Here is a 22,927-nt window from a genome sequence, read left to right as displayed (position 1 = left end):
TCTATTAAAAGAATTTACTAAATATTTAACTTGAAACTCAGTTCATTAACTTAAAATCATTATAGAAAACCATAATTATAAAATCTTGATTCTGCCTGCCTCTGCTAGGCTACCGGTATATTTCTGATCATTAGGGAAGAATATGGGTAAATGGGATTAATGAGCAAGAACTGTAGATCTGTACGTAGTACAAACGATCCGGCAATTTTAAAATTTACAGAGAAAGTGACAACGTATGAGTTATAATAACGCAGAATATACCTCCAACTGAGTTCGTCCGGCGGCAAGTAGTATTCCGATTGCATGGATAAACAAACGCCACTTTAGCCGCCATTTCGATGTCGGAGTCGCAGAAACATCACCGTCGCCGTCGACGAGCAAGCTTACGTCGCAGTTGCAGCTTCCCATATCTTCCTTATCTTTCAACTCGTTAATGAATCGGCAAGTTAGAAGAAGCTTATTTATAAAGGTCAATTACATTAGACATCCCTGTAATATAACTTAATTACATATATACTCTTCGTATATTAAATTTTACACTTAACTTTTTTTTTTTAATAATGAAAAATCCACCCAAATATAAATTTCAATAATATAATTTTATTCTACAAAGGTGTTACTAGTTTAGTTTTAAAGAATATATATGAGGTATCTATGTGATAAGGTACATATTAAAATAGAAGGGATTTTTACTTATGTATACCATTTATGAAACCTTATTACTCTCAATGTTTAAGGTTTGATTTAATTACAAACCCGTATACCAAATTACCAATCCTATACCATACTTAATTAAGGGTCTAATTAATGGGCAGTTTTTACTCCTTAATTAAAGGTATCCATATACCTCACGTTTCTCTCTCCCCTTAATTCCTAAGATCTGACCATATTCGTTTCCCCCCTCCCATTTCTTTCTCTTTTTCATTCCTTCTTCTTCTCAAAAAATACAGAGATGAAACCCATTGAGTATATCATCTTCATCGTGGTAGATGTTTTCCGTCATCTGTCAGATTTGTAGTATATTGTCTTCAGCAACACTAGCGACGACCTAGTCTTCACATGGGTTCCATGAGAAGTTAGAAATTTTACTTGTGTGGACACCATGAATAAAGAGCAACTCCGGTGGCCCATCTTCTGCATCTTCTGCTGTTTTGTTCTTCATCAATCCTGAAAAAATTGATTTGTAGTTTATTTGTAGAAATTTTGTAGATAAAGAGAAAATTTTGTAGTCAACATTTTTTTTCAACATAGATTGTAGTGTAATTGTACAATAAATGTAGTAATTTTGTAGATACCCTTCAAAACAATACTACTTTATACATACGTAAACTTATTTGTAGTTTCTTTGTAGATTTTTTGTAGAAAATTTGTAGATATCTACAAAGTGGATACATTGAATTTTAATATCTCAATTCCCATTTCAATTGTAGCATAATTGGCATTTTCGACATAATTGTAGAAGATTTGTAGAAGTTTTACTCTTCCCAATCTACAATTTATCTACAATTTCTTCTTCTTCTTCTTCTTCTTCTTCTTCTTCTTCTTCTTCTTCTTCTTCTTCTTCTTCTTCTTCTTCTTCTTCTTCTTCTTCGAGTTTCAATCTGAAATTCAGTCAAAACCAAGTCTAATCTTCACCAAAACCCCTCAAAATTGAGATATAAACTCCTAAACATATTCCGAATTATTTACAACAACACCCAATCCAAACAAATAATGATTTTTGAAAACCCAAATTTGAATTCAAAGCTTTCAAGCTTTTTAATGGCTATCAATGGTGGAAAATATATGGAAGAACAGATTTTTTCAACTTTGAGTTGTTGAAACTCGAAAATTTGAATTGTTCGTTCTTTTTTTTTCGAGAATTTGAATTGTAGTTCTGGAGAAAAATACGCAGATGAGAAATCTCCTTTCCCTTTTTAAAAATTGAATTTAATGTAGAATCAATTAACACCAAGATTCTCTCCTTAATTTTAGCGCGTTTTTAGGGAATATTCTGCCCTTTTAATGCTTAATAGTCGAATGATATATAAATTGTAGTTAAAGTGTGGACTGGGCGGGTAATTAACAAACTATGTACATTTGGGGTAATGAGGTTTCATATATGGTATAGTTAGGAAAAAATCCCAAAGTAGAATGACCAAAAGCAAATTAATTAAAAGTCCACTTTGACCAAAAAATTCCAACCGTAACGGTCCACCATAAGATTCGTGGGCCTACTCATTCGCTCTGATCATATGTTTTTGTTCTTTCATAGGACTTGCATATGTTGATATTAGGTAACTTGCAGTTCATGACTTTTATTTTCTTTTCTCTTTTTCTTTTTTTAAGCAATAATTTTCAATCCATGCTATTGTTTAGGTTATGTGATTTAGCTTCCCACAATCGAATAAGTAATAATTTGTAGAGCAATTTTCATAAAACACTATCTTTTAGCAGTAATTAGCCATCTATAGGTACTATTTGCTATATTACGGATTATAGATACATATTATGTGGTTATAAGATGTAATTGATGTATTTAAGCTATTGTATTCATGAATACAGTAGCAAAAATAGGCGTGAATCAGGGAAGTCCAGCTAATCAGTTGTTGTATTCGAGTGTATTCGACTGTATTCATGGAGTGAAACATTAAATTACAGCTGGACAGATTATTGTATTCGACTGTATTCACGGCGTGAAATAGGGGATTACACTGTTTTTAAAACGAAAAGTGAATCAATTAACATAATAGACTCCTAATATAACTTAACAAACTCAATTATAACACAAATTTTATATTTTCAGTTATAAAAAAGATTCTCAACCGAAAAATACCCCAAAAATGTAGCAATCTTCAGAGAAATTATATAATACATATGAATACATAAATTATATTAATTAAAAAAACGTATGAATACATTCGTGGCATATAGCGAGACAGTGAATATAATGAAATACATAGAATATAGCGGGATACATTGAAATACAATGAAAAAAAAACAGTGAATACATTGATATACATGGAATACAACGAGATACATTGAATTATAATGAAAAAAAGACAATGTATACAATGAAATACATAAAAATACATTAAAATATATTAACAGAAAATCAAGTTGCTTAGCCCTAACTCCCAATCCACCGATATCCATGCCCCCTTTAACACGAAAACCACGGCCGCCAAGACCATAGTATTCTGTATAGTATTTCAGCCATATAGGGTTTATTAGTAACTTGTTTGAGAGAAGAGAAATTTGCAAGTAAAAAAGCCACTAAAAGTTAATTGAGAGAAAATGCCAACACTGACGAAGCTATTCACAATGGAAGAAGTCTCTCAGCACAATACTAAGGATGATTGTTGGGTCATTATTGACGGGTAAAATACATCGTCGGTCTGAGGAGGGGGTTAGGGGTGATTCAACAAGGAAGGGGGAAGTGGTCGTCGGCCGTATCTGGTGGAAAATAGCCCCTGCTAGGGTTTTTAAAAGCAGGGAAGAAAAAAATCGGGAGAAAAAGAGAAGAAAGAAGGAGGAGAGAGGAAAGAGAGAATGTGATGGGGAAAGAAAATGGGATGTATCAAAGTAGAGAGAAAAAGAAAATAGTGTAACTCATTAGCTTATTTAGTGGCTTAGGGCTAGGAGCTAACCAAAATTAAATATTTTGTTATAAACCTTAAAAGGTATATATAGAATATAATTTTTTTTAAATGGTATTTATTTAAAATAAATAAGGTGTTAACATTTGCTATAAGAGGTAAAAATTCCTAATTTGTACTATCCAGCCAAATGTGAAATCATCACCAGTTTGCCCAACTATTTCCCCAGTTAGCCCAACATATATATGAGGTATCTATGTGATAAGGTACATATTAAAATAGAATGACCAAAAGCAAATTAATTAAAAGTCCACTTTGACCCAAAAAAAAAACCAAAGTTTTCCGACTCTCTGTCCGTCGAATGAAGCAAAGCAGCTTCCAAGAAGCATCCCCTCTATATGTTCACATTTCACACCCCGAAAGAGGAGCACCTACCAAACTATTTTTCTCCATCGCCTCCTCCCTCAAAATATCCACATGATCAAGTATCAATACTTACTGAGAAACAACATAGAAGGTCAAAATCTCAGTTTGAGCAACAACTGAGAAAAGTCAGAGAGAGTGAGAGTGAGAGCGAGAGATAATCTATGGTGTAATTATGATAAATTAATATTCGATGTAAACATTGAATACAGATAAATTATTACAAAAATCAACTATCTTAACCGCACCAAAACTCAAAATAATTGAAAAAGGTACAAAGTAACCAACTCACTTCTAGAGGGTCCCCGCTATACACGACTAACTGCAAAGGAAACATCAGCCTCTTTTATTCACTACATCTACATAAGTAGTTAAAAATTGCCTAACACCTTCTATTCTATTCAAGGTAATTTAAGCCCTTATCCAATCTTTAGTGACACGGACTAGTTAAAATAAAGTTATTTGCAAATAGGTGCCCTAACGTACTCTAATATCGTTAGTTGGCGACTCTCCTCTTTTAACACCCATTTAAAAGAGTTGTCACACGTCGAGACCCACTTTCGCAAGAAAACGGGACGCGACACAAGTCATCAAGGGGGCTCACATGTGCTCCTATCACCATCCACGTAGCCTATGTGTTCTACATGCTCCTCCAAGATCTCCACCCTCAACACATTGTATGCCTTCAAGGGCCTTCCACCATCATCTTCCCATGCTTCCAAGATATCCGATGCTAGGTGAAGATGTGCAAATTCCTTAGTCCATTGGCTTGAGATCTTATAAATGGCCTAGATGCCATTGGTGTTCCACCTTAGTTCGTCCAACTGTCGCTATTCAATTTTACCGTATACATACTTAACTGCCACGACCTGAAAATCTCATCCTCGGGATCGTGATGACACCTAATATTTCACTTGCTAGGCAAGCCAATATTAGAATAATTTATCCGATCTCTTATATAGATCAAGTTATATAATGATAAAGAAACCGAAATAACTGAAATAAATTCTGAAGTAAAGTGCGAAAAACCATAACAACTAAAATGTCGAATACAACCCTGAATTTGGTGTCACAAGTGCACGAGCTACTAGAAGTTCTACAAATATAGTCTGAAATAAATACAATTATTTCGGATGAAATGAACAGTAAAAGAGGAAAGAGGAAGGGGACTTCAAGGTCTGCGGACGTCAGCAGATCTACCTCAAGTCTCCGAGTGTGATAATTCGAGCTAGTGCACCTCACGTACAACTGGGACTAGTACCACAATCTGCACAATAAGTGTAGAGTGTAGTATGAGTACAACCGACTCAATGTAATCCATAAGTGCCGAGCCTAACTTCGACGAGGTAGTGATGAGGCTATGACAGGACACTCACGTAATTAAACTTGTACAAGCATATATTTATGTACCAAACAACAACAAAATAGAGATTTAATATGTACAGTTGGGAGGGGACATGCGAAAGGTGAAAAAGATACAATAATTACAACATGAAAGACAACACAGATAGTCAATAATTCATCAACCAAAAAGGACAAATAATATACGATATGGGAATGGCAAGGCATTACCCTTCGTGCATTTACTCTCATCCTTACCATGAAATGATCTCATAAGAGAAATAAAATGGCACGGCATCACCCTTCGTTCTTTTACTCTTGTTCTCACCATGTAATAGTGAATAATTGATATAGATGGCACGACATCACCCTTCGTGCTTTATCTCTCTTTTTCACTATGTATTAATCAATAAATAAAGTAATAAAATAGCACAACATTATCCTTCGTGCTTTAACATTCTCCCTTATCATGCAGTAATGAATACAAAAATTCGGGAGATAAATATTGCCAAGGGTGTCCTTTACGTCAATAATGATTCCAAGATATCAAACCTCAACTCTCAAAATACTCAACCATCACAATTAATCCATAAATACCGAAGGAACAATCAAATAATTAATAATCTAATCTAAGCATGGATGTCATAATTAAGGAGACAATAAATCACAAGGAAACAAGCTTCACCCGCATGCTTTAACCCAACAACAATGCATAAGTACTCGTCACCTCACATATACTTTGTATCCACACATTAAACCCGTAGCAAATAGACAAACAAGTCCTAATTCCTAAAGTCAAGGTTAACCACGATACATACCTCGCTTCTCAAGCAAATCAAAGCTTTACTAGGACCTTTACTCTAAAATCCGCCTCCAAACCAATCGAATCTAACCAAAATCGACTCCATAACATCAAATAATGATAGGGAATTAAATTACAATACATAAAGTTAAGATCTTTCAAATTTTCCCAAAAGTCAACAAAAGTAAACCCCAGGCCCACTTGGTCAAAACTCAAGATTCGGACCAAAACCCATTTAGTTGTTCATCCCCGAGCTTGATTATGTAATTAGTTTCAAAATTCTACCCCAATTTGAGGTTTAAATTTGAAATTTACAAAAAAAAACAATTCTTCTCAAATTCCTAATTTTCTATCATGAAAGAGCAAAGATTAAGGCAAGAAATTAATGGGCGATGATAGAAATGGAAGAAAATGAGTTATAGTATGCTAACCTATGAAAGGATGATGAACTTTCTCTTCTAAATCGCCTCTAGGCCGAGCTGTAATGGAAAGATGGTGAAAACGGGGTGAAATCCCATTTTTTTGAAGTTTAAATGACTAGGCGTCAGGTGTTCATCACGATCGTGAGATACATGACACGTTCACGAAGGTCACTTCCCAATTGGCTTACGCGATCATGAAATACTCTATGTGTTCTCGTAGGCTTAGCCCACCTTGCCTTCGCATTCGCGAGCCTAGGCTCGCGTTCACATAGAGTAAATCCATTTCCCAGCCCCTGCCTCTCTAATGCTACGCGTTCGCGATATGTTGTCCGCATTCGTGAAGGGAAACCCCCCTCTACTTTGCATTCGTGATCACGCCTAACTATGCCTTATAATAAGCGGCCGCTGCAAATATAATTCGGTTTACTAGTTCGAAATCGAATCCCACAGAGAACTAAGGCTTAGCTACAGCTGTTCAATATTGCTAAGAAACACAAGTCCAAACAATTTCTTAATTATAAAGATTATAATGTTTATTTTTATCCAATCAACTAACAAATACTAGAAAACAGTAAAATTATCAATTAACAAGGATAAGGATTGAGACAAGATTAAGGAGATCTAGAGTTATGATTTTCCCTATTGTCGGAATCCTTTCCGCTATGTTTTCTATAAATTTGCCTAAGTTTTTCTACCGATCATGAGCACTCTGAATGTCATAACTCTCTCTCGAGTAATTACCATAATTTACTAGACATATTCTCCCGAATTACGCTAGCTGGCATTCAGTATGGCTCACTCGGATCGCACCAAGGTTTTGTAATCCCTAATCCCACCTTTAAACCCTCCGTATTGATCCCTCATATACGTTAGGAGTGATGTTCTTCAACAACTACATAAATATGCCCTCTCTCCCGAGGTATACACACTAAATAGGAACAGTCGATTGAGAGCTCTTCAACCAACCACAATAATAATGTAGTTGAACAAATAGAGAAAATACTACAGCAAATCTATATTAACGAAATAGGAAAATCATCCCCCAAAAGGTTCCATCAAAACCCTAGATAACAAATTAGCTTTCATAATAGTATGCAAAACTACAATACTAGAATTCATAACCAATAATGAACATAGTAAGAAGGAAGTGAAAAAACTCATAGAAGAATTCCCTGCCTTGCTCCTAGTGTATTCTTGCCTCCTTAGGTTGAATCCCCTCTCAAAATTTTCCAATCTCAATCTCCCTCTCATCTATCTAAAGTATGTCAAAAGTGACGCTTTTAGGTCTATTTATATGTATAGGAAAAGACCTAAACATGTAGGCCAAGTCCTAGTCAAACTAGGAGACGAATTAAGACTTCATAACTCGGACTGGACCTGGCCCCAGGCCTGGCGTCGCCAGCCTCAGCCTGGCCTTTGGTTGGCCTCGCCAGGCTAAAGCCTGGTTCAACCTGGCCTTTGGCTGGTGTCACCAGGCTAAAGCCTGGTTGAGCTGGCCTCTCCTTTTCATTGTTCTCCAGCACTCTTCCAACGTTTAAGTATCCCTTTTGCTCTACTTTCATCTCCAATTCACCTACATATAAAATATACTCCATTATGCGCAAATAAAGTGTAATTTATCATTAAAGCATGTAAAATGCAAGGCACATAGTGTGCAAAATCATGAATTATAGCCACACATCAATACCCCATACTTAGACACTACTCGTCCTCGAGCAATCAAACTACACTCATGGACACAACCTATTAAGCAATTCCCTTAACTCACTATACCAAGAATCTTTAAGATAGCTTAAGCACAAAGGTGTGACATCTCGCCTCAAGAATCGACTCACAAATACCATACCTTATTCACAATTTACTTACTTACTCTAACATGGAAGTCAACAACATTACCTTTCCTTTATGAATCATGTGCCCTCACCTAATCAAAGAGCTTAGTTCCACACACAATGAATTTTAATAATGTAGGAACTCAAGATAGGGAAAAATTCACTCGCTCTCAGAAATAATCTTCATATGCCTCAAATGATGCACCATAAGCTTGCTCGTAGTGTAATACTCTACTAATCGAGTTCATTCAGTCTAAGATCAAATATGACTTTCATTGGTTGTAATATAAGTTGCGGGTCGGGCATGATACATTTGGATATAAGTGACTACACCTCCCTTAAGCACTTTAATGCAAATACTTTAACCTTCAAGCTCATACTTATGTCAAACCAAAATTCCACCTTAACTTCACTATATTTTACCCCTACTTCTTAAGTACCAATACATCAAAAGCCACCACCATCAGGAATTATTTTTTTCATACACTACATCTATTATATATTTTTTTCTTTCATTTTTTTCTTTTTCTATCCAAATGGCTTTTATTGACACTTTTTTTTTCATGCGGTGCACCTTTCTCTTTATTTCACTTGTTCCCCTCAAAAGACAACCCACCACCCCACACTTTAACTTTTTCATAATCCATTACAATTCAAGTGCTCATGAGAGGTGACAAGGTTCAAATATATGGTCGATTCAAACAAAAGGGTACGACTTGTAATGTGGTTACCAAAGAAACAGGATTATAGGCTCAAAGGGATTAAGTACGATACATAACATTTAGGTGGGTACTCTATATATATGGCTTAACAAAGAACTGCCTATATCACTTATCAGACTGAACAAGACTACTATTTCGCTTTGCACACACACGAGGCAAGTTCTAGACATCAAATGTAATGCACATAATACATACAAACCTCACACAGACATGACACTTAACTCATTCAGGATTGGTTTTTATCACGACACTCCAGTCAAAGCGGTTAAGAAAATTTAAGAATCCACGATTTAAGGTATTTATTCTAGAGTCAAAATTGAGCCTAAGCGTCACAACCAGAGTACTGACTATTCTCAAGGCATCACAAAGCTCAGAGATATTGTTGTGATTAAATGCATAGCCACATGGTTCCTACTCTTAAAAATTAAAATTACCTACACCTGGTTCAACTAAAAACCCTTGGAAAAGAACCGCGACCCAAAGAAAAACCAAGGGGGAATTACTACACTACCTAAAAAGCTTTTTGGTATTTTCTTTAGACTTACTTCCCACAAGAAAACTATTTAGGAGATCCATCGTCGGGAAAAGTCCAATATTTTTATGTTTTTTTTAAATAATTTCTGCCTAAAAACAACTAACAAAAAAACAAATTCTAACAAATTCTAAAAATAAAAACAAATTCTTAAAACAATTAACTAACACAATTAGCTAACGAAAACGACACGTACTACAACAAAAAAAACTAACAACTACTAATATCTACAAGTTCCCACACCACACTTAAATCATGCATTGTCCTCAGTGCATGCACAATTTGACAAAACAAGAAATAAAAAGAGTAGGGTGCAAGAAAACTCCCTGATCAAGCAGCGTCTTCATCCTCTGACGCTCTCCACTCTTCATCGTGTTCGTATTCGTCCTCATCATCATCTCCCTCACCATCTGACTGTTGTGGCTCAGCCTCAGACTGCTCTGGTGTGTTGACATCCTCATCAAAGGGGAGTCTGTATCCATCTCCTACAACAATCAGCTGCTGGGCATGAGCATTGAGCCGGTATCGCTGCTCCAATTTAGTCCTCTCCTCAGATGTGGCCGGGCGACCCCCTATTAGCAGCTGCAAATCCATCATCCTATAGATATGGGCTCAGCACCTATCAATGAAGGTGTACCAGCCTCGTCTTTCAGTTGGAATTAGTGATGTCTGTTTGTCGGATGAGCTGATTGATAGTGTGGTCAAACTTAGGCTCCACCTCAATGTCACGAACCTAAACCAGACCTGGTCGTGATGGCGCCTATCATGAAACAAAGCCAGCCGACACAAACCCCCAATATCACTTAAACAGTTATAATAGTTCAATTAAAGTCATTAATATGCTATAATCCCAAATAAAGAGTGAAATAGAATGTTCAGCGAAAAACAACATAGCCCGACATCGGGGTGTCACCAGTCATAAGCATCTAAACATCCATCTAAGAATATGAAAAAGGACTACACAGTCTATTACAGAGCTAGTACAAAGGAAAATAAAGATAGGAGAGAGAAGCACTGGGTTGCAAACGCCGAGCAACTACCTAGTGAAATCCAAACAACCTGCTGGAAGAAATCAGCCCTCGCTAGCGTGACCCGAGACTCTTGGATCTGCACACAGGGTGCAGGGAGTAATATGAGTATGCCAACTCAGTAAGTAATAAAAGTAAAGGCAGCTGAGTGATAAGAAAACACGTAAAACACAGCAAAATGCTATAACGAGGCAGTATAAAATCAGAATAATGCAATAAGACAGTAAAAGCTCGTAGAAATACCTTAATTTAGTAAAAACCTTTTTAAAACATCTTTTAGCAATTCAACGAGTGAATGAAAATAGGGAGAAAAGATAGAAAACATAAATCAGCCCCTCGGGCAAAATACCAATAGAACTAGCCCCTCGGGCTTATCTCACAATCACTCGTATCGGCCCCTCGGCCAATAACATGGAACAATATTATCCCCTCGGGCTAGATCACATCTCACACTGGGTACCCTGCTCACTGGGGGTGTACAGACTCCGGGATAGGCCCCTTACAGCCGAAACGCAATAACAATCCATCTCGTGGCATAATCAAACAGGCTCTCGACCTTAATCAAACCATCTCGTAGCATAACAAATCAGGCCCTCGGCCTCATAATTATGAATTACAATAATATTGTTGCAGCGCGCAGCCCAATCCTATAGTATCCTTGAAACACAGGCCCTCGGCCTTACTCAGTCAGAATCTCACAAGCCACTCGGGCAACAGTAAAACATGATGCTCAGCCCAAAATATCATTTAAAATATCAAAAACGAGTAAAGATGACTGAGTTGTGCAAATAGTAGAATATAGCATGACTAAGTAAAAATACGAAGTCAAACAGTGAGAAATAGTAGTATAAATCCCCTAAGGGTCCAGAACAGTTGGCACGAGAACCAAATATGGCATTCAACCCAAAACATAATGATAGCAAATAGTTTTCAATCAATTACGCGGTTAAACAACCATACGGGACGGACTAAGTCACAATCCCCAATGATGCATGACCCCACGCTCGTCATCTAGCATGTGTGTCACCTCATAATGCACAACGATGTGAAATCCGGGATTTCATACCCTCAGGATAGCATTTACAATCATTACTTACCTTTACCCGGTCCAAACTCTAGCCCACAATGCCTTTGCCTCTCGAACCGGCCTTCGGATGCTCCAAATCTAACCAAAATCAGTACATAACCATCAAAATATGCTAAGGGAACAAAGCCCACTCGATAGTAATCAAATTACAACACAAATCTTGAAATTAACCAAACCCGACCCCCGGACCCACATCTCGGAATTTGATAAAAATTACATCAATAAACTCCTTATTTTCCCACGAGTTCATCCATATCAAAGGTATCAAAATCCGACCACAAATGACCCCTCAAATCCTTAATCAAAGGTCCCCAATCTCAAACCCTAGTTTCTTCAATATTTACCCATCAATTTCCATAAATTTCACGCCTAATTAGTGAAATAACACCATAGGAATGAGTTTTATGTTCAAAAATCTTACCTCAATGAAGTTCCCTTGGATTCCCTCTTCAAGCTCCAAAATTGATTTAAAAATGGTGAAGAAAGGCTGAAAATTACAAAAGAGGGTTTATATACTTTCTGACCCAGGCTTCTCGCACCTGCGGTCCCTACAATGCACCTGCAGTATCGTATTTACGGCCAAAGCACCGCATCTGCGGTTCCCACTTCCGCATCTACGACCAAATGCTCGCACCTACGCTATCGCTGGTGCGCTCCAGTTGTCGCTTCTGCGGTTCTAGCTGACATCCCTCATGGCCACTTCTGCGGCTTGCCTTCCGCTTTTGCGGTCATCGCACCTGCGGCCTCCCAACCGCAGGTGCGGTTATGACAACAATAGTAAACTTCAGCTGCCAAACTCAACTCCAAAATCTCCCGTCAACCATCCGAAATCACCCCGAGGCCCCCAAGACCTCAACCAAAAGCATGAACAAGTCATATACCATGATCCAAACTTGTACCAATCTTCAAAATACCTTAAACGGCATCGAATCAACCAAATCACATCGGATTCAAGCCTAAGGTTCCAAAAAACTTTCGAATTTCGCTTTTGATCAAAAAGTCTATCAAACCACGTCCGAATGACTTGAATTTTTGCACACACATCCCAAATGACACAACGGACCTACTGCAACTCCTAGAATTCCATTCCGACCCCTGTATCAAAATCTCACCTACCAATCGAAAAATACCAAAATTCCAATTTCGCCAATTCAAGCCTAAATCTACTACGGACCTCCAAAACACGTTCCGATCACGTTCCTAAGTCCCAAATCAACTCCCGAATCTATCTGAACCATCAAAATTCATATCCGATCCCTTTTCCACATAAGTCAACATCTGGTTGACTTTTTCCAACTTAAGCTTACTCGAAAGAAACTAAGTGTCTCAAACCTTACCAAAACCTCTCCGAACCCGAGCCAACCAACCCGATAACACATAATACAGCTGAACAAGGCAATAAGAAGCAGAAATGAGGGAAATGGTGAGGAACATACCTGAAGCCTTGAACTGGTCAAGAAACATACCTGAATTCTCAAATAGGTTAGGATATCTGCTCCGCATCTACCGTTCGGTCTCCCAGGTAGCCTCCTCTACGGGCCGACCTCTCCACTACACTTTCACTAAAGCTATATCCTTTTACCTCAACTTTCAAACCTGCCGCTTCAGAATAGCTACTAGCTCCACATCATAAGTCAAATCACCATCTAACTGAACCGTGCTGAAATCCAAAACATGAGACGGATCATCAATATACTACTGGAGCATAGAAACATGAAATATCATATGCACACTCGATAAGCTGGGTGGCAAAGCAAGCTCAGAAACCACCTCCCCAATCCTCTGAATCACCTCAAAAGGCCCAATGAACCGAGGAATCAATTTTCCCTTCTTCCCAAATCTCATAACACCCTTCATAGGTGAAACCTTCAACAGAACCTTCTCACCAACCATGTAGAACACATCCCGAACCTTCCAGTTAGCATAAATATTTTGTCTCGACTACGTTGTACGAAGCCTCCCCTGAATCACCTTTACCTTGTCTAAAACATCCTGCACCAAGTCTGTACCCAATAGCCTAGCATCACCCAGCTCAAACCAACCAACCGTAGATCTACACTGTCTCCCATACAAAGCCTCATATGGAGCCATCTGAATACTTAACTGGTAACTGTTGTTATAAGAAAACTCTGCAAGCGGTAGAAACTTATACCACGACCCTCCAAAATCAATGACACAAGCACACAACATGTCCTCCAATATCTGAATAGTGTGTTCGGACTGCCTGTCCATTTGAGGGTGAAAATTTGTGCTCAACTCAACCTGAGTACCCAACTCTCGCTGCACAGACCTCCAAAACTGTGAAGTAAACTGAGTGCCCTTATCTGAAATGATGGAAACTGGGACACCATGCAAACGAACAATCTCCTGGATATACACACAGGAATGAAGTGCGCGGACTTGGTCAGCCGATCCACAATCACCCAAATAGTATTGAACTTCTTCAAAGTCCGTGGGAGCCCAACTATAAAGTCCATGGTGATCCGCTCCCACTTCCACTCTGGAATATCCATCTGCTGAAGCAAGCCACCCAGTCTCTGATGCTCATATTTCACCTGCTGACAATTGAGACACCAAGCTACAAACCCCACAATGTCCTTCTTCATCCTCCTCCACCAATAATGTTGTCTCAGATCCTGATACATCTTTGCGGCACCCGGATAAATGGAATACCTCGATCTGTGGGCCTCCTCCAAAATCAAGTCCCGAAGTCCATCTATATTGGGCACACATATCCAGACTTGCATCCCCAACACCCCATCATTACCATTGGTCACATCCCTGGCATCATTGTGCTGAACTCTGTCCTTAAGAACAAGCAAATGAGGATTATCATACTGGCGCTCTCTGATGCGATCAAATAAGGAAGGCCGAGAAATCACACAAGCCAATACCCGATTGGGCTCCGAAATATCTAACCTCACGAACTGATTGGCCAAGGCTTGAACATCAAATGCAAGAGGTCTCTCCTCAACTGGAATATATGCCAAACTCCCCATACTCACTGTCATCCTACTCAAGGCATCGGCCACCACATTGGCCTTCCCCAGATGGTACAAAATAGTGATATCATAGTCCTTTAGCAGCTCCAACCATCTCTGCTGCCTCAAATTGAGATCCTTCTGCTTGAACAAGTGCTGGAGGCTACGATGATCAGTAAACACCTCACAAGAAACACCATATAAATAATGCCTCCAAATCTTTAATGCGTGAACAATGGCAGCCAACTCTAAATCATGAACATGGTAGTTCTTCTCATGGGGCTTCAACTGAAGAGAAACATAAGCAATAACTCTACCCTCCTACATCAACACACACCCAATACCAACTCTCGAAGTATCACAATACATGGTATATGATCCTGAAGTTGATGGCAAAACTAACATTGAAGCTGTGGTCAAGGCAGTGTTGAGCTTTTGAAAGCTCTCCTCACACTCATCTGACCACATGAATGGAGCACCCTTTTGAGTCAACTTGGTCAAGGGTGATGCGATAGATGAGAATCCTTGAACAAACCGGCAGTAATAACCCTCCAAACCAAGAAAGATGCAAATCTCGGTTGCTAAAGACGGTCTGGACCAACTCTGAACCGCCTCTATCTTCTTCGAATCAACCTGAATACCCTTGCTGGACACCACGTGCCCCAAAAAAGCCACTGAACTAAGCCAAAACTCACACTTGGAGAACTTTGCATAAAGTTTCTCCTCCCTCAATCTCTGCAACACAACTCTCAAATGCTCCGCGTGCTCTTCCTGACTACGCAAGTACACCGGCATATCATCAATGAAAACTACGATAGACGAGGTGAGATAAGGCTGAAACACGCTGTTTATCAAATGCATGAACGCTTCTAGGGCATTGGTCATCCCAAAAGACATCACCAAGAACTTATAATGACCATATCGGGTCCTGAAAGCTGTCTTAAGAATATCCGAGTCCCTGATCTTCAATTGGTGATAACCTGAACGGAGATCAATCTTGGAGAACACTCTCGCTCCCTGAAGGTGGTCAAACAAATCATCGATACGAGGCAAAGGATACTTGTTCTTGATTGTTACTTTGTTAAAATAGCTGTAATAAATGCACATCCTCATCGTGCCATCCTTCTTTTTCACAAATAGAACGAGTGTACCCCAAGACGATACACTAGACCGAATAAATCCCTTATCAAGGAGTTCCTGAAGCTGCTCCTTTAACTCCCTCAACTCCGTTGGTGCCATACGATACGATAGAATAGAAATGGGCTGAGTGCCCAGCACCAGATCAATACCAAAGTCAATATCCCTGTCTGGTGGCATGCTCGGTAGGTCTGCAGGAAACACATCGGGAAAATACCTCACAACAAGGACATAATCAATACTAGGAGTCTCTGCACCGACATCCCTCACAAAGCTAAGTAAGAAAGACAATCCCTCCTAACCATGCGATGGGCCTTCAAGAAAGAAATTACCTTACTGGGAACATAATCAGTCGAACCTCGCTACTCAATCCGTGGCACACCCAGCATGGCCAATGTCACTGTCTTAGCATGACAATCTAAAATAGCACGACACGGAGATAGCCAATCCATGCCCAATATCACATCAAAGTCCACCATACAAAGCAATAACCGGTCCCCTCGGGTTTCTAGACCCCAATAGTCACCACACACGACCAGTACACATGGTCCACAACAATAGTATCGCCCACCGGAGTAGATACATGAACAAATGAAATAAGAGACTCACAGGGTGTATCCAAATAATGAGCAAAATATGATGACACATATGAAAAGGTGCAACGGGGATCAAATAACACAGAGACATCTTTGTGGCAAACTGAGACAATACCTATAATCATATCATCTAAAGCAATAGCATCGGGTCTAGATAGGAGTGCATAGAAATGGGCCTGACCTCCACCTGATCGACCTCCCCCTCTGGGGCGACCCCTAGCTGACTGACCTCCATCCCTAGCTGGCTGGGTGGGTGATGGTGAAGTAACTGGCGGTAAAGCCGATGGCTGACTCCTCTATTGGGATGAACCCCCAAGATGACAAGGACATTGCCTCCACATGTGGCCCAACTCTCCATACTCATAACAACTCCCGGGTGCTGGAGATAGGGACTGAAGGGAACCCCTATCACCGAAATGACTAGCAGATGCACCTGGCATAGAAGAGCCCTGAACTGACGGAGAACGGGAAGAACTTTGGGCTAGAATGGCACTGAGTGATGACTGGCCCTGATGAGAACTGTGAGAACCATGACCCGATGACGTCCCACGATACCCTGGGCGAGCTGACTAAGCATGTCTGAATGGACGGCCTCTGTCATGCTGAAATTGACCCCTCGAAGGAGCACCACCATAACTACCAGATTCCCGAGGCCTCTTGGCCTCCCTCTCATCTCGCTCCTGGCGATGAACTAACTCAATTGCGAGCAATGTCAACAACCTCCTCAAAAGTAGCACCAGACACCCTATCCCTAGTAATGAGAATACGAAACTAATATGTGAGGCCATCAACGAACTTCCTAATCCTCTCTCTATCTCTATAGGAACCAACCAAATTGCATGACAAGCTAACTCTGAGAACCTCATCTCACACTGCATCATAGTCATATCTCCCTAACGCAACCACTCGAACTGCCTACGTAGCTCCTCTACGAGACTGTGGCACATACTTCTCCAAAAAGAGAATGGAGAATTGTTGCCAGGTAAGGGGTGCTACACCAACAGGCCTACGCCTCTCATAAGCCTCCCACCAAGTGAAGGCAGCTCCAGAAAACTGAAAAGTAGTGAAAGCGACCCCGTTGGTCTCCAGAATACCCGATGTACGAAGAATCCTCTGACACTTGTCCAAGAAACCCTGGGCATCCTCGCCCTCTGCACCACTGAAAGTCGGAGGCTGAAGTGTACCAAACCTCTCCAACCTGCATTGCTCGTCCTCTGGCATAGCAAGAGCTACATAGTCCTGAACAGCTACAACCAGTTGGACTGGAGGTGCCCCCAGTGTCTGAAATCCATGCATGACCTGCTCAAGTGTGCGAGCGGTAGGAGTTTGAGTGCCTCCCCAGAGCCCAAGAAGTAGTTGCGGTTGTAGTAACTGAGACCGCCTGAGCTAGGGCAGTCTATACTGATAGAATCTGGGCCAGGGCCTCTTGAAGACCCAGAATCACAATGGGCAAAGCTTGTGCCTGAGCTGGTGCTGCTGGAGCATCCACAACTGGGACCTGATCCTGAACTAGGGCGGCTGGTAGATCTGCAGGTGCTACCCTAGCTACTGTGCGGGTTATACCCCTGACTATACCTCGGCCTCAACCGCATCCTCTACCTCTAGTGGCCCAGCTAGTGGTAATGGTGGTTGTCCATCCTGACCGGTAGCACATGTCCTACCATCTGAGAGAGAATAGAATAACAGAAGTTTAGTACTCGGATCAATAGATTCGCACGACAAGAATTTCAAGAATATGAAGTTTTCCTAAAGGTTCTGCAGCCTCCCGAGGATAAATACAGACGTCTCCGTACTGATCCGCGAGACTCTACTAAACCTGCTCATGACTCGTGAGACCTATGTAACCTAGGCTCTAATACCAACTTGTCACAACCCTAAACTGGACCCGGTCGTGATGGCGCTTATCGTGAAACAAAGCCAGTCAACACAAACCCCCAATATCACTTAAACAATTATAATAGTTCAATTTAAGTCATTAATATGCTATAATCCCAAAATAAAGAGTGAAATAGAACAATTGCGGAAACCAACACAGCCCAACATCGAGGTGTCACCAGTCATGAGCATCTAAATATCCGTCTAAGAGTATGAAAAAGGACTACACATTCTATAACAGAGCTAGTACAAAGAAAAATAAGGATATGGGGGGGAAGCACTGGGATGTGGACGCCAAGCAGCTACCTAGTGAACTTCGAACAACCTGCTGGAAGCAATCAGCCCTCACTAGCATGACCTGAGACTCCTGGATCTACACACAGGGTGCAGGGAGTAATGAGAGTATGTCAACTCAGTAAATAATAAAAGTAAAGGCGGCTTAGCGATAAGAAAACACGTAAAACATAGCAAAATGCTACAACAAGGCAGTATAAAATTGGAGTAATGCAATAAGACAGTAGAGCTCATAGAAACACCTTAATTCAGTAAAAACCTTTTAAAAACATCTTTTAGCTGTTCAACGAGTGAATGAAAATAGGGAGAAAAGATTGAAAACATAAATCAGCCCCTCGGGCAAAATACCAACAGAACTAGCCCCTCGGGCTTGTCTCACAATCACTCGTATCGGCCCCTCGGGCAATAACATGAAACAACATCAGCCCTTCAGGCTAGATCACATCTCACACTGGATACCCACACTCACTGGGGATGTACAGACTCCGGGAGGGTCCCCTTACGGCCGAAGCGCAATAACAAGCCATCTCGTGGCATAATCAAACATGCTCTCGGCCTCATATCAAGTCATCTCGTGGCATAACAAATCAGGCCCTCAACCTTATAATCATGAATCAGAATAATACTACTGCAGCGCGCAGCCCGATCCCGTAGTGTCCTTACAACACAGTCCCTCGGCCTTACTCAGTCAGAATTTCACAAGCTACTCGGGTAACAGTAAAAAATAATGCTCAGCCCAAAATATCATTTAAAATATCAAAAACGAGTAAAGATGACTGAGTTGCGAAAACAGTAGAATATAGTATGACTGAGTATAAATACTAAGTCAAAACAGTAAAGAATAGTAGTAAAAATCCCCTAAGGGTCTAAAACAGTTGGCACGAGGCCCAAATATAGCATTCAGCCCAAAACATGATGATAGCAAACACTTTTCAATCAATTATGCGGTTAAACAACCATACGGGACGGACTAAATCACAATCCCCAATGGTGCATGACCCCACACTCGTCATCTAGCATGTGTGTCACCTCATAATAGCACAATGATGTGAAATCCGGGGTTTCATATCCTCAGGACAGCATTTACAATCATTACTTACCTCTACCTGATCTAAACTCTAGTACGCGATGCCTTTACTTCTCGAATTGGTCTCCGGATGCTCCAAATCTAACCAAAATTAGTACATAACCATCAAAATATGCTAAGGGAACAAAGACCACTCGAAAGTAATCAAATTACAACACAAATCTTGAAATTAACCAAACCCGACCCCCGGGCCCACGTCTTGGAATTCAATAAAAATTACATCAGTAAACTTCTTATCTTCCCACGAGTTCATCCATATAAAAAGTACCAAAATCCGACCACAAATGACCCCTCAAATCCTTAATCAAAGGTCTCCAATCTCAAGCCCTAGTTTCTTCAATATTTACCGACCAATTTCCATAAATTTCAAGCCTAAACAATGAAATAACACCATAGGAACGAGTTTTATGTTCAAAAATCTTACCTCAATGAAGTTCCCTTGGATTCCCTCTTCAAAATCCCCCAAAAAACTCCAAAATTGATTTAAAAATGGTGAAGAAAGGCTGAAAATCGCGAAGGAGGGTTTATATACTTTCTGACCGAGGCTTTTCACACCTGCGGTCCCTATACCGCACCTGAGGTACCGCATTTGCGGCTAAAGCACTGTATCTATGGTTTCCACTTAAAAGCCCACTTCCACGTCTGCGACCAAACGCCCGTACCTGCGCTATCGCAGGTGCGCCCAGTAGCCGCTTCTGCGGTTCCAACTGACCTCCCTCCTCGTCTCTTCTGCGGCTTGTCTTCCACTTCTGCGGGCATCGCACCTGCGTCCTCCCAACCGCAGGTGCGGTTATGACAACAACAATAAACTTCAGTTGCCAAATTCACCTCCAAAATCCCCCATCAACCATCCGAAATCACCCTGAAGCCACCGGGACCTCAACCAAAAGCACGAACAAGGCATATACCATGATCCAAACTTATACCAATCTTCAAAACACCTCAAACGACATTGAATCAACCAAATCACATCGGATCCAAGCCTAAGGTTCCAAAAATCTTTTGAATTCCACTTTTGTTCAAAAAGTCTATCAAACCACGTCTGAATGACCTCAATTTTTGCACACACATCCCAAATGACACAACGAACATACTGCAACTCTCAGAATTTCATTTCGACCCCTATTTCAAAATCTCACCTACCAACCGGAAAATACCAAAATTTCAATTTTGCCAATTCAAGCCTAAATCTACTACGGACCTCCAAAACACTTTCCGCTTATGCTCATAAGTCCCAAATCACCTCCTGAAGCTATTTGAACCATCGAAATACACATCCGAGCCCTTTTCCATATAAGTCAACATCCGGTTGACTTTTTCCAACTTAAGCTTACTAAAAAGAGACTAAGTGTCTCAAAACTTACCAAAACTTCTCCGAACCTGAGCCAACCAACGCGATAACACATAATACAGCTGAACAAGGCAGTAAAAAGCAAAAATGGGGGAAACGGAGCAGTAACTCATGAAATGACCGGTCGGGTCATTACACTCAACCCCTTCGTGTTGTAGGAACCGAGTCAAGAAATTAGGAAATGGAATTCGATCAATTTTCTTACTCGTTCTCCTGCTGATATATGGTAGCGGATCAGATGACCCACATTCACCCTCTGCCCTATCATAAGGAAGTATAGCCCACAGGTCCTCTCACAGCTCACAAGCATGTCATGATTACATGGTAGGAGCAGTGCGTTTATCAAATTAAGCCACACCTGAGCCTCCGCCTTCATCTTCTTCTTAGAGAACCCCTTATAACGATTTGTTACCTTATCCCAAACCCATGAAGCAGTAGAGTTGACCCCACAGAGCATGTGCCTCAGCTCTCTAGATGTAGGCCGGCGAATGAATTGGTCGAATGGCTCCACAGGAACATTTGGCGCACCTAAAAAGTCGCATATGGCCTTGGCTGAAGATCTATCAAGCATCCACGGATTGGCACCAGCTCCTCAGTGTCATGTGGGTCAAACCCCGCATAGAATTCCCTGACTAGGTTGATATTGATGTCCCCTGTATTCTTAAAAACATAGCTTAACCCCAAATCCTAGATGCCTTTCCAAATCGCCGGATACTTCGCTTTCACGCTGTGTTCCTGGATAGCTCCTTCCGGATGGACATGTTTAGTCCTACAGCGCCTGTACTGATCCCTCGCATATGGAGGTATGTTATTTATGCCAAACTCCTATTGGCCTTGGGGTTGTGGACGCATGGTAGCTACAGCTGCCACAGCTTGTGTGCCACTCAGACTAGAGGTAGCTTCTCCCCTTTTCTTTTCTTTGGAGAATGTGTGGAGGTCGCCTTTGCTTTAGCTTGGGCAGTTGAAGTGGCCTTTCCTTTGCCTGTGTCTTTTCTGGGAGGCATCTTCGCTCCTACACAAATAAGCAGTAGTCAGATAACGCTACATTACACACTACACACAATCTTTCCCAACTTGCCGAGGTTACTCAGACTTCACCTCGTATTTTCTTAATATTAGAATCAAACCACAACACATGGGCTACCCGTGAGCCACCCCACACTTAAGATTTTAATGTTGTGTACGACTACATGACACTAGTTTATTAATCCTGGAGACTCGGGCTTCAAAGGGGACGAGGGATGCCATTGAGGCATTACATCAAACACTTAGCAAGCACTAGTGACATGGGAGTTCCTATGGAAATTAGGGATTGCCTCATCCTCCCAAATCGGCTTGGGGGTTCCATACTACCACATGTTTTCACAATCGTAGCACCATTCCTATGAGGTTCATGGGGTTGGGGCACACAAACTCAATACTACAATAAAGAACAACTACCAACAATAAAGAACAAGCACCAACTCAATACTCGTACCCAACTCGAAATTACAAATGAAAGAGATCAAATCATACCTTTGAAGCTTTTGAGATGAGGGAGCTGCCTGAGAATTTTGGATGAGTGTGAAAAAATAACAAGATTAAGCTTGACTTCAATCAGGGTGGGAGAGACAACTATGGCAATGTGTTGGTGAGTCTGTGTGGGTGAGCAAGCAAATCGTGCAGTGTGTTTGTATTCTTGTGAATTTTCTTTTAGAGCTTGATGTGTGTTGGTTTAAGTGAGGTTATGGTTTGATTTGTATTGTGTTCAGTGTTTTAGGGCGTGTATGTGAGGCTAAGGTTGAATAAAATAAGGGGAAAAAAACTTAAAGTGGCCGAAATACTTACTTGGCATTAGCC

This window comes from Nicotiana sylvestris, chromosome 4, assembly GCF_000393655.2.
Source record: "Nicotiana sylvestris chromosome 4, ASM39365v2, whole genome shotgun sequence".
Lineage (NCBI taxonomy): Eukaryota > Viridiplantae > Streptophyta > Magnoliopsida > Solanales > Solanaceae > Nicotiana > Nicotiana sylvestris.
The sequence above is the reverse complement of the archived record's forward strand: the minus strand, read 5'-3'. Positions refer to the sequence as shown.